Raw genomic sequence first — 13,033 nt, 5'->3', positions numbered from 1 at the left:
AGTAAGGCTATGGTTTTTCCTGTGATCATGTATGGATGTGAGAGTTGGAATGTGAAGAAGGCTGAGCGCCGAAGAATTGATGCTTTTGAACTGTGGTTTTGGAGAAAACCCTTGAGGGTCCCTTGGACTGCAAGGAGATCCAACCAGTCCATTCTGAAGGAGGTCAGCCCTGGGATTTCTTTGGAAGGAATGATGCTAAAGCTGAAACTCCAGTACTTTGGCCACCTCATGCGAAGAGTTGACTCATTGGAAAAGACTCTGATGCTGGGAGGGATTGGGGGCAGGAGGAGAACGGGACGACAGAGGATGAGATGGCTGGATGGCATTACCGACTCGATAGACGGATATGAGTTTGAGTGAACTCCGGGAGTTGGTGATAGACAGGGAGGCCTGGCGTGCTGCGATTCATGGGGTCGCAAAGAGTCGGACACGACTGAGTGACTGAACTGAACTGAACTGAAAGCTGTGATCTATTTTCCCAAGTTTGTGCATTTAATTTAAAATTACTGCCTAATATTAAGGTAATATGCCTCTGTCATTCAACTTTGAGTTCCTTAGTATTTGCCTTTTAAAATCCTCCACCATAAAGGGTCATTTTTGTGTGTACATTTGTTGTCATGTCTATTTGTTTTTCAGATTGAAAGACTATATAGCCTGTAAGCTTCCCCCACCCATATTTCAGTGTTTTGGATTTTCATAGGCTGTTGGGAAGATATTCTTGTGAAGAGCTGCTTGGGTTGAGAATTTTCTATTGGTTGTTATGTGAAATAGTTTAAGAAGAAAAAAAAGGGGGGGTGCTTTTTGTAGCTGCTTTTCTGTCTTTTATAGGTGTGTGCTCATCAGAAGTATTTTCTGTCTTCAGCGGCATCCTTCAACCCTGAGCTATGTATGCCTGTCAGATTTAGTCTCATAATTTTGCCTTTTTATACTGCTTTTCAGGACCAGCTTCCTCCTTTGGGTTGCCCCCACCCTCTTTCTGAAGCTTCACTCTCTTTTTTATCCTCAAGATTCCTCTTGCACTTACTTTAGCATGTATTTCCAATAGTGTTCCTTGAGAGGAAGCATTTTCACTTCTGAAAACGAGTGTTTGTCCCATATTTCTCAAGGGCTTACCTTGACAAAGCTGTGTTTGGTCTGCTCGTGTTCATAAGCTGTATTTGTTCTCTGTGAATCTTGTATCATGTAAGGACATTTAGGTTTTTCCCAGATCCGTTAGTCGCTGCTTCTGTAGGGTTGTCTCATTTTGGTTGTGATTATTTTGGAGTAAGATTTGGCTCCCATGGCTTGTGGTATAAGTGGGTCTCACTCTTTCACTCTTCAATTCTCCAACCACACGATTATTATGCTGTCCAGGGCACACAGCTGTTGGTGCAGGGGCCTCAGCCATGCCTATCCTGAAGTTCATGAGAATCCCTTGTACCTCGTCATTTAGAGGATATTCTCCAAAGTTTTGTTTGTTTTCATTAATACTCCTGATTTATTATTTAGGAAAGTTTTGGGGAAATATTTTAAAAAGTATACTGCTGGCATCATCACTTTGCCAATTACTGGTTTATTTGATATCAGAAGGCTTCAGCTTTTGTTTATAAGGTGAAATATATCAACATTGTCATCACCAGTTTATTTAGAAATATGAAAATAAAGAACTTTGATATTTTATTTTTAGCTCATGTATTAGCTTTTTTTGGAAAGTAATTGCTGATTGTTGATATTCTGTCTCTACTTAATGGTCAATGTGAAGGTGGTGATACTGACTTATTTATTTCTGGGTTCACATCACCTGGTACCAAAAATGCTTGTTGGAAAAAATGAATAAACATTTTATAATTCATTATTATTACTGTAATTCAGTAAAGTTTTCATTCTTGGTCCATCTATGTAAAATTCTAGTACTTACATCTTTGCACCTCTAAATTTCTACCCTTCCTTTTTCTGCTTTCTTTTTCTCCTGAGCAGGGATATTCCTATCATGTTAAAGTTTATTTATCTTGTTTATTGTGTCCTCTATTGTCACCCCCAACAATAATGTAAGCTTCATGAAGGTAGGAATTTTACCTGTTTTCTTCACTGCTGTATCTCTAATATCTTAAGAAGTATCTGGCAAAGAGTTAATATTCAATAAATAATTCTTGGGGTGACTTTCATCTTTATGAATAATTTTTTTATAATCCTCCTTCTTACAAGTGTGAGGTATTATCATTTGAAATCATGGAATTTCTAGCTTTTCAGAAACATGGCTGAAATTAAGGGAAAAAGAAAGCTGAGATCACATATTTGTTATAAGCAGATCTAATTAACAGAAAATAACTCTTTAACTATAAAAAATTTTGGTATCATTTGCAGAATGTTAAGTTATTTTAATAGAAATGCTTTAAGTTTAAAAATGAATCTACTAATTTTTCTATGTGGTATCATTTGCTTTACTGCCTGGTTTTAGAAAATGGCTGACATAACTGTTTTCTTTTCTTCTTACTCACGTGTTTTATTAAATGTTTCATTGGGTGAATGTGTCCTAAGTATGTTAAAAGATTCCCATGTTATGATAGGATATATCTTATTTGTTTTTAGCATGCATGCACATCTGTTGCTTGTTTTCTGTCATGTAAAACTGTATGTGCAGGTTCCTTGAGGCTGGTCTTGTGTTTTAATAACTTTTCTATCCATGGCAACTGGCTTAGTAACTGTTTATTGTATGTGCTTATTAAAAGTTTATGAAAGAAATGAATCTCCATTATACATCCTTGGTATTACTTATGTTTTAAATGGATTGAAGTCAGTGATTTAGCCAGTCTCTAATTTGAGCTAAAATGAAATGTTTCAAAGTTACACTAACTATGGTGGCCATGAAAATATACCCACCAAATCTCATTGCATAATCTCAGAGTATAATTGACTGACAGCACTAGCAGCTGCCCCTTGGCTCCCTCATGATGTTTGCCTTGAGACTGTACTTCCTGGTGGGCTGCTCCAAGCCAATGACTGAGCAGAATGAAGTTACTATGGCAGCCCCTTCCTATGAGATATAGGACTGCTTTTATGAGTAACTTTGACTTGAGGAGTTCTCATCAACCTTGCTGAAACTTTTGAAATGCTGTCACAGTTGGAAACTCTTTCTATCCGATCACCTTCTGTTATCTTTCTCCTTTTGCACGTGTCAGACCTGCATCATATTCTCTCTCTCCCAATAAATCTTTTGCACATCTCAGTCCATCTTGTCTGTACATCTGAATTCACACAGAATGCTCACTTTTTTTTCTCTTCAAGTTCCTAGATGGGTCACACAAATATACCGCATAATGCACATTTGAGACACAAACTGATATTGATCTTAGATCCATTGTTATCTGGTTTACAGCTCACATCAAATCAAATAATCACAGAGGAATGACAGTGGGAAAGATAATATCTGTGTTTTAATCATCCCTGACACCAGTATACTACCTTTGATGGAAATATTGGTAAAAAATGGAAATGTCAATCCATTTACCTCGTCAAATATTATAATTGTGGTTCACTACTTCTAGGTGAAATTGGAAGGGCTTAAGCTTTAGAAGAACTAAAGAGCCTCTTGATGAAAGTGAAAGAGGAGAGTGAAAAAATTGGCTTAAAACTCAGCATTCAGAAAACTAAGATCATGGCATTCACTTCATGGCAGATAGATGGGGAAACAATGGAAACAGTGACAGACTTTATCTTTTTTGGGCTCCAAAATCACTGCAGATTGTGACTGCAGCCATGAAATTAAAAGACACTTGCTCCTTGGAGGAAAAGTTATGACCAAACTAGATAACATATTAAAAAGCAGAGACATTACTTTGCCAACAAAGTCCATCTAGTCAAAGCTATGTTTTTTTCAGTAGTCATGTATGGATGTGAGAGTTGGACTGTAAAGAAAGCTGAGTGCCAAAGAATTGATGCTTTTGAACTGTGGTGTTGGAGAAGACTCTTCAGAGTCCCTTGGACTACCAGGAGATCCAACCAGTCCATCCTAAAGGATATCAGTCCTGATTACTCATTGGAAGGACTAATGTTGAAGCTGAAACTCCAATACTTCGGCCACCTGATGTGAAGAACTGATTCACTGAAAAGACCCTGATGCTGGGAAAGATTGAAGGCGGGAGGAAAAGGGGACAACAGAGGATGAGATACTTGGATGGCATCACCAACTCAATGGACATGAGTTTGAGTAAACTCCAGGAGTTGGTGATGGATGGGGAGGCCTGGCATGCTGCTGTCCATGGGGTCACAAAGAGTCTGACACGACTGAGCAACTGAACTGAACTGAAGCTTTAGAATAAGAAAAATGAGTTCATAGAAAATTATGTAAGTAGCAGAAATCCTGAGGCTTCATGGAGTGACCAGTTAATTAGTTAATTAATTAAAAGGTATTTTTCCAAATACCATATTATGAAACCAACTGATCTAGTCTGAAGTAGAATGACCGCATTTGATAGACCTAAATTCTTAATGAAATTAGTTGATTTTAAAAAGAATAATGAGATTAACAACAACTAAAATCTACAGTAAAATTTGTTTTTTATAGATTGTGACTTTTCTGCTATGTCCAGCTGAAAAAAAAAGCTGTAAATTCATATTAAATATTCTTTTCTTTCACTTTTTTTTCACTTGGCATTATTTATATAAAAAGGAAACCAACTCATTAAATTTTAAGAATCCTATAAAACAAATAAGATAACTCCTTTAGATCTATTAATTGTGTAAATTCAACTTTTGAAACTGTAAAAATAAGCCACAATAAATATGAATTTCCTTATAATCTTTATCCTTCCTGGACTTCAGTCTTGGATGGCTTCTCCTCATGGAATGAAGGTGAAAATTAGATGTGATGGAGCTAATTATAGATGCTGCTAAGTCACTTCAGTCGTGTCCAACCCTGTGCGACCCCATAGATGGCAGCCCACCAGGCTCCCCCGTCCCTGGGATTCTCCAGGCAAGAAGACTGGAGTGCGTTGCCACTTCCTTCTCCAATGCATGAAAGTAAAAAGTGAAAGTGAAGTCGCTCAGTCGTGTCCGACCCTCAGCGACCCCATGGACTGCAACCTTCCAGGCTCCTCTGTCCATGGGATTTTCTAGGCAAGAGTACCGGAGTGGGGTGCCATTGCCTTCTCCGAATTATAGATGCTAGCTGAACTTTATCAACCTATGGAACAGCCATATCCTTAGGGTGCAATTGTGTGGTAGGCCTGTAAGGTTTGAACTATCATCTTCAGTGATTTAGATGTGGCCCCACCTTGCACTGGGACACTTTGCTTCCACTGTAGGGAGTGACCCTAGTTGCATTGTTAGATAGTGTTGGGCCCAGGCCAGCGGGCACCCTCCTGCTCTAGGGGAAGTGTTGAGAGGTGACTCCATTTCAGTAAATAGATGAAACAAGTGATTAATCAAAGAGAACACCTGGTTTATTTCCACTCATAATGGACTTTTCTATACCTAGATTCCATCTGCTTAGCTTTCAACATGAGCCATGTCACTCTTTGTAGAGGAAGCACCTACAGAAAGTGGAAGTGGATGGCGCTTTGACACGTAAGAGAGAAAAAGGAGGTGTGATGAAGTGTTTTGTTTAGCCTGGAGCACTTGACAGGCTCAGAGGCTACGCAATCAACAAGCACCCCTTCCACAATCAGTAAAGAGCCATCTTCTTTCTCTTCCCCAGAGGCTTATAACTTTCTTAATCAAATTGGAATTTATTGGTCATACATTCTCTTCTCTGGTCTTACTCAATAACAAGTTTTTATCCGCTAGAAGAAGTTGTTCCACTTCTATTCAGTGTCCTATTGCTTTCCAGTATGTGTTGTCCCTACTACCTAATTCTGTATGATTACAGCCATTTCTGCTCTGATTGCAATTTTTCTGTTGATGGAATTAACCTTTTGTTCCAAACAATCTGTGTCCTAGTGACAATCCATCAGCTCTTGTTATTTCTTCACCAATTGTTTTTATGGTTTTCTTCTTACCTTACAAAGCTGACAAAATTTCCGTTTAGAAAGGAAACCTACTTGGTTGCATGACTTAAACTGCTGTCAAATTGTGACTCTAATTTGGACATCATGCACGAGGAAAATATATGTTATATTTGATACAAAGTCTGGATTGTGCTGCAGTGCAGTGGTAGGAAATAAGAACTGATTTGGGAGAGGTTAGCATAGTGAAACAAAGCCATAAAACTCTGCTGTTTTTGGTGAAAACGGGTATTTCATTCTGTTATTAAAATGATGCTCTTCTTACTTTTACAACAGATTATAAAAATGGAATTGCCTCTAGCAACCTCCTTTTCCTCTTAGTCCTTTAACATTTAAACATCCTGTGCTTCTGTAATGGATGACAAAGCCTGTTACTTGGCACAAACGGAGGAAAGACAGGATTTCAAATTATGAATAGGTTTATTTTCTCATCAAAACCTGCCTCTTCAACACTTTAAGATATGCCTACTCATTCTTCATGGTGCTCATATCTGGTATTGATCTTTAAAACACAAATCCTCTTGCTAGAGTTTCTTAGGAAAGGAGAAAGAATGACATAGGAGATAATGCCCTAGATCGCTTTTCTATGTAGCAGGAGCCAGCATGCTGTTTTGAGTTTTGGCTGCAATATGGTAAAGTCTGCTTGCTTTCAATTATTCAAAACCATTTATGTTTTTCTTGCCAAGTTGGATAGGTTCGTATTTTTATTTTTTCCATTCTGAATGAGGCTCTTTGGATGCATTATAGCCTCCCTAGGGTACTGCATGGGAAGGTAGCCTCTAACATCCTTTTAAGAGTCCACCTACTTCAAAGTAAGGAGTCTCTCCTTCTTACTTTGTAGATAACCCTACCCTTTTGTCTCTCGCCTTGCAGTAACCCATGCTAGGGGCTCTCACCCAATGATGCCATAGTCAGTAGATTTTCTTTTCAGAGAGAAAAGTATTACCTAGAGCAAGTTCCTTTTCAAAGAAGTAATTTCATGGGTCACAATCTATTAGCTGACAAAGTATAAACAAAAAAAGAAAGAGAAGGCGAAAAAAAAAAAAAATCAAGAATTGATTAGTCGATGTAGACCCCGGCAGGCTGTACTGCTGTTGTGTATATATTCCCAGCATCAGCCAGAACCTGCGCTAGCCCACATTTGTTATTTATGTATTTTCGCCCTGAAGCACTAGCACTGATTGCAACAATTGAGAGACGTGGATGGCAAGGTGTGCTGTGAAATAACAAAGTCTCTGTCTGCCTGGTCATGTGAATGATACCGACTTGCACCAGCCAGGTCCTGCCGGTGGCTATGTCAGCTGAGCTATCGAGAAACATTTTTTTTTCTCTCATTGATTTTTTTTTTTTAATATCTATAAAACCAGGATTGGGACCCAGCAGGTTTGGAGTGATGCCAGCATCCTGTGGAGTCAGAAGAAAAGGCTGAGAATAGGAAGTATATTGACCCAATTTATGGACAAAGTGCAGTAGAGGTGACAGAACAAGCTACCAAAGGTGTTCGCTCTGTGAAGCCTTTTTAGGACAAGAGATTTGGGACAATGAAGTACAAATGGAACCCGTGGTCAGGGTCAAAAGAAGTCTCTTTTGACTCCTTTTGATAGAGCAACTCCTTTTGGTTGCTGGGTAAAATAAAGTCTTTGCATTTGGTGTTTTTTTTTGTTTTTTGTTTTAAGTATACTGTTCATTGTTAAAGTCTTTTTAAAATAGCAGAATTTCCAGCTGTTGTCTTTGAATGAAATGACCTCTAAAACAGAAATGATTGTAGTATTCTCCCTTTGCATATATGATGGTTGCACATAAAAATTAAGGTCTTAGAATATGTTCTCTTCCTTGCAGAATACCTGCAAATATGCCTTAAAAATAAAACAAATAATACCTAAGTTACTCAGTCTGCTTCATAAAGGGTTTTATAGATTAACATTTTTCATATTGTGCTAAATAGATATAGCTAAAAGCCTTGCACTGTCTCCTGAGCCAACTCCATGCTACCTCCCCACACAGTAATTTATAAATTCAAGAATCCATACTGACTTCCCTGGAAAAGCTCCCGTAAGGACATTTGGTCAGATCCTTCCTGGTGAGCAAGGCTTCTTCTGTGTGTACATTGGGAACTTTGTGAAAAGCATGGATATGAAACAAATATTTGAGAAATGTTTAGATAAGAAAACAGTGATCACAGAAACGCAGCTCATGTTAACAAAGAACAAGTCATGGAAACAACATCTGTTTACCTTTTTATTATAGATAATGGGGCAGGTAAATTACATCCTAGTTGGGTGGCGTATATGATCCCAGTGCCCAGATAGCCTTTTGAACAAAACAGATGTGCAAACATTAAGAAAAGTCTAGCCAATTGAATGACTGTAGCCTAATAGTGCTGATTAATGGGTTAATAAAAAGAGGGGACCCATAAAGCCATCTAGTTCAGAAGTCTTTTTTTTTGCTCTAACCTATTTTTAGTGATAAGTTCAATGCTTCTCTAGTAGCTCAGACGGTAAAGAATCTGCCTGCAATACAGGAGACTCAGGGATTGGTCTGTTTGATCCCTGAGTCGGGAAGATTCCTTGGGTTACCCCCTCCAATACTCTTGCCTGGAGAATCCCATGGACAGAGGAGCCTGGCAGGCAGTATTCCATGGGGTCACAAAGAGTCGGACACGACTGGACGACTAACACTCACTGTTTTTTCCAATGCTTATCAAATGTTCAGGTGAAGTATAGTTAAAATATTAGATCATATTAGTACTTTTAGGAAGAGTTCTGTAAGGAAAAGTTTGATTGAAATTAATCAAATTAAATGAACATTGATGGTATAAATTTCTACATTTAGGAAAAAAAATAATCACACGAGGACAGGATTCAGGAGGCTGGCCATGGCAGATATAGTATTTATAAAAAGTCTCTTAGGTTTTACCTAAATAGAAGATTAATATAAAATACCAGTGTGGTGTGTTTGCCAGTAAGGCCAGTGCAATCACAGAAATAGGAAGGGAGCTGAAGGGACAGAAGTGTTCATAGACGCTCAGCTGAACAGACATGGAAGCCCTTCTGTCATAAGCGAAGGGGCAAAAACGAGTTAGAAATTGTTCCAGTGCGCACAGAGTCAGTTATAAGAAATGTAAAAGTCTTTGACTATTTACTGATTTAACACTAATATTGTTTCCTAGTCTGGAGAAGGAACTGACAACCCACTCCAGCATTCTTGCCTGGAAAATCCCACAGACAGAGGATGCAGGCAGGCTACAGTCCATGGGATTGCAAAAGAGTCAAACACAATTTGGTGACTAAATAACAACATTTCCTAGCACCTAGTATCACCAACCTCAATGTCAAGTCTCCTTTTGTAATCATTGCTTTATTTAATCATCACCTCTTGACATATAGTTTTTATATCTATTATCATTTCACACATGAGGAAACACAGATTTAGAATGGTTATGTGACTTTCTCAGAGTCACTGAAATACTCTGGTGAAGCTGGAAATCTGTCTGACTCCAGCGTTTCTTTTTTAATCACTTGCTATGTAACAAAAAGAATGCCATTCCCTTCCACTGGGCAATGCCGAGTAAAATGCAGGGCTGTACATTCAAGGTGCAGTGGCTTCCGGATGATTCCTTGCTGCATCTTTCAATCCATCCACTGCTCCAACCAAGCTAGTTGAATGTTCTGCTTTGTCTTAGCCCATCTTTTGATCTTGATTTTTGCTTAACCTGGAATAGCGTCTTTCCTTGGTACTCTAACTTAAATGCAGCTTTCTTTACACAGCGCAATCCCTCCTCTAAACGTCTATAGTTTTTAAATTCATGGGTGTTTAGTTGCTAAGTCGTGTTTGACTCTTGTGATCCCATGGATTGTAGCCCTCCAGGCTCCTCTGTCCATGGGATTTTCTCCAGGCAAGAATATCGGAGTGGGTTGCCATTCCCTTAACCTTCTGCAATTAATAATGTGCTCCATTGCTTAGTTGTGTCCAACTCTTCATGACCCCACAGACTGTACCCCACCAGGCTCCTTTGTCCATGGAATTTTCCAGGCAAGAATACTGGAGTGGGTTGCCATGCCCTTCCCTAGGGGAACTTCCCAACCCAGAGATCAAACCCATGTCTCCTATATCTCCTACATTGCAGGTGAATTCTTTGCTGCTGAGCCACCAGGGAAGCCCCACAATTAATAATGCTTTTAATACTCATTTTAAGTAGTAAGAGGTTGACAACAATGACTATGCCTTTCCCTTGTTTTTCAAAGGAATCAGCTAAACTTGTGGTTCAATAAATATTTATTGAATTAGTGGTTCAATAAATATAAATATCTATAAATAAATTTAAATAATAAATATTTATTGAATGAAAGAGTAATGTGGATGATTGTGGTGGGTGGCCTGAGGGAGAGAATATTCTAAAATATATCACAAAAGTTTCCATTACACGAGATACCTATTTCAATTGAAATACAGCATGACATCTAATAAGTAGATCTGAAATCTGAGAAATGTGAAGGTGGGGCATTATTCAATGCTTGGTATTCTGATAGAATTGTCTTTCAATAGCATAAAATTTCATCTCATGTTGTCTGTCATAACTGGGATTTCTCAGAAGCAGTTTGCATCAGAATAAGGAAATCTAGAATTGGGAGTTTAGGTGTCAATTCTTGGGATTGTCCTTATCTTAGAAAGTATAAATTGGCACATGTGGTGGAGTTGGAGGAAGTGACAGATTTCCTAGCACAAGCATGATGAGTTGTGAGCATAGAAACCAAATCTCAAACTTGGCTACTAAACCAAGTGGAAAAGATGCCTTTTGCACATGACAAATCAAGCTGGAAGAAGAATTCAAGATTTATGGTGTCTAGCCAGGCAAGGGTTTTCATAGATTTCTAGTATAACATAGGGTAAAACCATAGGCTTTGGGTGTTCAGGTTTAATTTCTGGCTTTCCTACTTCCTAACCATATGACCTTGAACAACCTGCATAATTTCTCTACTTTCTCACTTGTCTATTTTCTATCACTTGTCCATTGAGAATAATAATTCCTACTAACTTCATAAGGACTGGACAGATTAATGTATGTAAATTGCCTAGCCTAGTACCTTTCACTTAGTAAAAGCTGCATAACTGTTAGTTATTGTATTACTATTTATTTACATGTGTTTTGAGTGGCACCTTTTTGGTAACAAGGCATTAGTGATATGTCCAGGTTAAAAATATCCGCAGTCACATTTTTGAGTGTGTGGTGGCTTGGTTGATTGCTTGCATTGTGACCACAAATCAACATTATGGCACAGTTGTTTCATGTATAAAATGGATATATAAACTTTCATATGCCCCCTTAATATTGTCAAGAATCAAAAAGGATAATGCTTGAAAGTTCCTTGGTGGTCCAATAGCTAAGACTCTGCACTTCCAATGCAGGGGGCCCAAGGTTTGATCCCTGATCAGGGAACTAGAGCCTGCAGGCCACAACGAAGGTCTAAGATACCATATGCTACAATTAAGACCCAGCACAACCAAATAAATAAATAAATAAATATTTAAAAAAATAAAATTTCAGAGATCATCGCAGAGATCTCGCATTGAACTGCAGTTGAACAAATGCAGGCTTTTTAAAAAAATAAGATAATGCTTGAGGACTTGTTTTGTAACCTAAACAGTGCTGTTGTTGTTGTTTAGTTGTATCTGACTCTTTTGGGACCCCACGAACTGTGGCCTGCCAGGTTCCTCTGTGGGCTTCCCAGGTGGCTCAGTGGTTAAGGACCTGCCTCCCACTGCAGGCGGTGCTGGTTTGACCCCTGGGTTGAGAAGTTCTCCTGGAGAAGGGAATGGCAACCCACTCCAGTATTCTTGCCTAGGAAATCCCTTGGACAGAGGAGCCTGGTGAGCTACAATCCATGGGGTCGCAAAGAGTTGAATATGACCGAAGTGACTCAATAACAACAACAAGGTTCCTCTGTCCATGGGATTTTCAAGGCGAGGATGCTGAAGTGGGTTGCCATTTCCTTCTCCAGGGGATCTTTGTGACCCAGGGATTGAACCCATATCTCCTGTTTCTCCTGCATTGCAGGTAGATTCTTTACTGCTGAGCCACCAGGGTGGAAAAGGGTTAGTCATTCAACAATTCAAGGTACAGAGCTCCTGTATAGGTTCAGACTGAAAAAGAGACGAAGCAAGAACCTCTGAGGACTCTGGGAGAGCCTGTGGGGACAGCTTCCCTGTGGTCTCCCAAGGGTTCTGTGGTAGCATGACCCTCATCTGGTCTTCCACCTCCCACGTACTGTCAGCCGTACATAGGGAATCCATTTCTCTAGTTGAAGGTGCACGTTATCAAAGCTCCTGAGACTAATTTACAAAACTGGAATGCCAACTTATTACTCCACTGTAAGAAAACAACGGTCATGCAGCTGGAATCAGCACTCAGGCATGCCTGTCACATTTTATCCTCATCAGCAGAACTACAGAAAAACCCAAGCTACAGTGAGAAAGGTTTTGGGGGTAAATCTGGAATTCATTCACAGGAAATAGAAGTCTTTGAATGCTGACCTAACACGGTGACTCTTCACAAATGTGTCAGCGCTGCAGAGGAGCTACAACACCTGAAGACGCTCAGCTAAGGTTGCCTCTTCTCCAGTGTGTTTTTGAATTAGTGCTTCCAGCGCTTGCCTCAGTGAGCCCTTGTTTTTGTTTTTGCTGACATGACTGACTAGTCATTTCCTCTGAAGGATGCTTAACAAGTGAGCTAATAGAAAATAAAAAGAAACTATTTGTGGTTAACCTCTCCTCTGCCACTTACACATCGGGAAAGAGCAGCCAGCGTTGTATCAGGTAAACTGTCCTTATGCTACTTCCTCTCCCCAGGGGAAAGTTCACCTTGAGGAGAGACAAGGGAGATCTAGGCTAAAGGGAAAAAGAGGGAAGGGAGAGACTTCCCTAGTGAAATGCCAATTTATTACAGAACCAGAATGCCAACTTATTACTCTACCATAAGAAAACAAACTGTCATGTAGGTTAGAATCAGCACTCATGCATGCCTGTCACATTTTATCCTCGTCAGCAGAACTACA

This window comes from Bos mutus, chromosome 24 (genome assembly GCF_027580195.1).
Source record: "Bos mutus isolate GX-2022 chromosome 24, NWIPB_WYAK_1.1, whole genome shotgun sequence".
Taxonomy (NCBI): Eukaryota; Metazoa; Chordata; class Mammalia; order Artiodactyla; family Bovidae; genus Bos; species Bos mutus.
This window is presented reverse-complemented; position numbering follows the sequence as displayed.